The following is a 4,642-nucleotide window of genomic DNA, read 5'->3' as shown; positions in this document are numbered from 1 at the left end:
GCTTCACCAGAAACAGCTGCACTTCACATGTGGTTTAAGTTAATATCTTATCCCGACGGTTTAACTCTAACTGGCTGGGCTGCTTTTTTAATATTCACAATCCTCTTTTGTTTCACATTAAGAATATGTCTTTCATTACTCGCCAGAGCTGGGGGACACAATGAAGCTGGTAGCACTTCATTTTTGAAATGTCTGGAATAATTGTTTGTATTGTGTGTTATTCAAGGACCACTCCAGGTTGGCTATCTGAGATGCGTATGAAAGTGTTAAAAACCCTAACGTGAACGTTGCTAGACCTATGTGGAATGTTTTCCTATTAAAAAAGTAAAGCCACATACTAATAGCTCAGATTTAGTTTCTAAATCCCAGAGCTCGTTGAGTCAAGCAACATGATAAGTTCATTGCTTTGTTTCTTCCAACAGCTCTCTAAACCACCCCATCCCTTCAGCATATAGGAAAGTTTAATCAATATGTGGCTAATTTCACACACAGGCATGCCACACACATATGCACACTCTTGCTTTGTATCTGTACTGGACATGATTAACTTTCAAGTTCATAGAAATCGTGCAACTCTGGTTTCCCTGGCAAAATGCACATCAGGTTCTAGAGGTTTTGCCCTAGCGGCTCCTCCTCTCAGGATGTGATGTCACCTAGGGGCATCTTCACTGTGTGACATCATTTGTTATGCAATGGTGAGTTTGAGGTGCTGGGAATATTCTGCAGATTTCCACTTGTCTAGCACTTGTATAAAAAAGGTCAAGATTGGAAAGATTTCAACAAGCCCCTTTTGTACTCATTAGTCATTAAGATATGGCTAGACTTTTTGATGACTCTTGAATTTTTTTCCCTTATTTTATTTCTGTGTTTCATCCATGATTTGGAAGGAGGAGGAGGAGGAGGAGGACGAGGAAGATGAGGAGGATGAGGAGGAAGAAGAGGGGAATCATTGCTGACCATTAATGAGTATTTTCATATGTGTAGAGCACTGTTCTGCGTGCAATCTAAGTTAAGCCTCACAACAAACCTATCAGTGAAGTATTGTCATCATCCCTGTTTTATAGGAGAAGCTGAAGCACAGAAAAATTAAATAACAAGATAACATGGATAATAAGTTATTATAGCAGAGACAACTAGTTATCCCCAATATCGTTTTCCCATTCTTCTCCAGTCATAGAACTACAGAAATCAGAATTGTATTGATTACTATTGGCTGGGCATATAGCCACCCAAATAAAGATTATGAAATAGGAAGAATTCTAAATGGTCCCCAAGATTCCTACCCCCTGATGTATATAGCCTTTAAACCCCCTTTTCTTGAGTACAAGTAGGACTGGTAATAGGATGAAATGATTGCCCCTTTAGATTAGGCTGTATTATATGATAGCAGTAAAGGGATTTTACAGATGGAGCTAAGGTCCCACATCAGTTGTCTCTGAGTCAGTCAAAAGGGAGATGACTCTGGGTGGGCCTGGCCTAATCAGGTGAGCCCTTAAAAGAAACTGGGCCTTTGCTAAAGAGAAAGAGTCAGAGGAATGCTCTTGCTGGCCTTGAAGGTGCAATGCCTTATTGTGGAAAGGGTCACATGGCAGAGACTAGCAGCCAGCCTCTAGGAGCTGGGAACGGACTCACTGACAGCCAGCAAGGAAGTGGGACCTCAGTCCTGCGATTGCAAGGAACTAAATCCTGCCCATAACCAGTCACTTTGGACAAGCATCCTGAGTCTCAGATGGGATCACAGTCTTGGATGACACTTTGATTGCAGCCTGATGAGACCCTGAGCAAAGGACGAGCACTCCTGATCCCCAGAAACTGAGAGATAATAAAGTTGTGTCGTTTAAGCCACTGAGTCTGTGCTCATTTGTCATACAGCAATACAAAACTAATGCAGGTGACACTTCCCAAATGCCTTTGCAGTTGGTGTTGCCATGTGACTAAGTTCTGGCCAATAGGTTTTAGCTGCAGTGATGTGAGTAGCTTCCCTCTGTACCTTCCCTTCATCTCTCCCCTCTTCTTCTGGCAGGATTATGGATGTTGTGGAAAGCCACCTAAAGCACAGGGGTGAGAGAAACACCCTGAAGATGGTGAAGCAACAAGATAAGAGCCTGGATCCCTCAAATTTTAGGATTGCCATATCAGTCCTGAACTGCTTACACCCACACTGTTAAGTGATCATGAAATAAACACCCATCTTGCTTGGTGAAGGCATTCTTACCTGGTGTCCCCTGTGCTACAGGGGTTGAACCTACCCTGACCTAACAGGCAGAGCTCAAAATGGATCCAGGTGGTGTGATCCCAGAGCCCATTTACTTAGCTCCTTCACCACCCTGCCTCCCAGGCACCATATTACATCACAGTAGAATTGGAATCTCACACTGTTAGAGCTTGATGAAATTGTACTGGTCAAGTCAGTCAAACCAGTCAAGCGGACAAGAAAGAGGGACTCAGATCACCTGGAATTATGGCAATGTCTTGCAAGGATACTTCTGAAAATCGGGTGTCACGGGAAGCTGAACTTTGCATCCCAGTTCTGAAACATACAGCAACCTCATGGAGACAGATGCATCACTCGGCATTTTGGGGTGGTAGCAAGTTCAGTGACCTGCCAGATTTCTTAGCATTAACTTGAAAGAGAAGACACTTATTTGATTTGATTTGATTTCTACTAGTCAAGTGGGCACCTGGATTAAGCAGACTCTCCCCCAGGCACCCCAGAGGCCTCTGACATCCCTTATGTCCAGCCCAGACACGGCCTTTCTGTGGCCTCAGCGTATCTGCCCAGTCCAATCGGCTATAGCCAGAATAAAAAGGTTGGTTTCCCTCCACCCATGAGCCATGCCATACATGACATGCATGTGAATAATGATCTGAGCTGTGTTATCTGGCAGAGGCGATGCTCACGGCTCTGCTCCATGTTCTGGGACATGACTGGACTCTCATTTTAGGGAGGAAGATCCAAGAGAGGGAAGGAGGCTTTCCCAGCTACTTTCCTGCTAACCAGGGCAGAGGCTGGTCTGCATCCCCCTATCCAGGTGGCCCCTGCAGTCATGGCTTTTCTGCTTCTAGAAGCCATCCCTGAGGTCAGCTGAATTTAGACCTATGGTATCTCCAGTACAGCACTTTGTCATCTGTTTGTGATAATAGTTTTCCAATTCTTGTCACTTCCTCCAGAACATCATTGCAGAACTCAAAATACATTGCATCATACAAAATGAAGTGGAGAATTAAGGTAATTATCCAATTATTAAAAACCATTTCTTATTCGTTAGCTAAATAACTCTTCAAGTCTCCATTTTACATGTGTTCCTCTGATGTGAATTTGACCCTGGCCTATTTGTTTTTCAGTAAAGTCCAAAATCCAAAATAGCCCAACAGAAAGACCCCCTCCCAGTATTCCACAGCATCAGTAATAAAGCTCCTTATCAGATCTAATTTAAATCTTTCTTGAAACAACTTAAGTCCTTCTGCACCATCCTCTGCAAGTGCAGAACAGCCAGAGTGCAGGTTGCAGGATGTGGGGGGATTATTACAGTGAAATCGGCACATGGATCTCAAGATGAAAGTTTGCTGTTTCTCCAGACCGTCTAGGTGACTGCCTTTTGAAATCGCACACGGCTTATACTGCCATTCGTGTAGTTTAAGAAAAAAATTAAATAAAAGTGCAAAAGGAAACCAGCAGTGTTTTAAGAGATTTCATTTCTGCTTCATGCTTGTACTCATTTGCAGGGAGGCAGGAGGAGCGCTTGTACTATATAGGGTCTCTGGAAACACTTAAAGTTCAGAAAGACCCACGACCCCAATCCAAGCTTCTAGACAGAAGAGAGAGGGTGCAAAGGTAAAACCCTCCCCTTACTTTATTCCACATCACATTGGGGTAAGTGGTTTGCCCCTCGATGTCCAGCCTTTACCATTCTGTGCCTCAGAGGCTGACACACCCCCACAGCATCCAGATTCCCCTGCCCTCTGGCTTCTGACTGAGATCGACCGAGAGGCAGTGTGATCATTAATTTTAACGTGTCAGCTTGGTTGGACATGGTACACAAATACACGGTCGAACATTATTCTAGATGTTTCTATGAAGGTGTTTTGTGGATGAAAATAACATTTAAATCAGTGGACTTGAAGCAGAATACCCTATATAAGGTGGGTGGGCTTTATCCAATCTGTGGAAGGCCTTCATAGAACAAAGACTGACCTCCCCCTGAGCAAGAAGGAATTCTGCCAGCAGACAGCCTTTGAACTCCCTGAGTCTCCAGCCTCACAGCCTACCCCATCAGTCTTCGGACTCACCACGCCTCCACAATCACATGAGACAGCTCCTTAAATAAACGAATGAATCTCTCTCTTTTTCTCTCTCTGTCTCTCTCTCTCTGTCCCTCTGTCTGTCACACACACACACACACACACACACACACCAGTGGTTCTGCTTCTCTGGAGAACCCTGACTAGTACAGGCAGCAACGCTAGGAAATCAGACCAGATGGAGGAAGGGAAGCAAGTATTTATTCCCTAGCTCCTCCCCTGTGGGGTCTGCACACAGCCCCAGCCATCTCAGGGTAGGGGAGCCATGCCCCCCCCTCACACCCTCAGGCCTGCAGGTGATACCTGCACTCTCTTTTCTTAAATCCAAGGACTGCACTAA

At 44.6% G+C, this 4,642-nt stretch overlaps 1 long non-coding RNA gene across 1 annotated transcript; it reads left to right on the top strand.

The window, feature by feature from the left end:
* Positions 1-2,435: 2,435 nt before the first annotated feature.
* On the top strand, positions 2,436-3,274 carry LOC130541301 (uncharacterized). The gene is made up of 3 exons (XR_008955346.1): positions 2,436-2,810; positions 2,946-3,080; positions 3,172-3,274. It is a non-coding gene; the product is annotated as an uncharacterized LOC130541301 (long non-coding RNA).
* Positions 3,275-4,642: the final 1,368 nt, after the last annotated feature.

The sequence above is a fragment of the Pan paniscus genome, chromosome 13 (assembly GCF_029289425.2).
Source record: "Pan paniscus chromosome 13, NHGRI_mPanPan1-v2.0_pri, whole genome shotgun sequence".
Lineage (NCBI taxonomy): Eukaryota > Metazoa > Chordata > Mammalia > Primates > Hominidae > Pan > Pan paniscus.
This window is presented reverse-complemented; position numbering and strand designations above follow the sequence as displayed.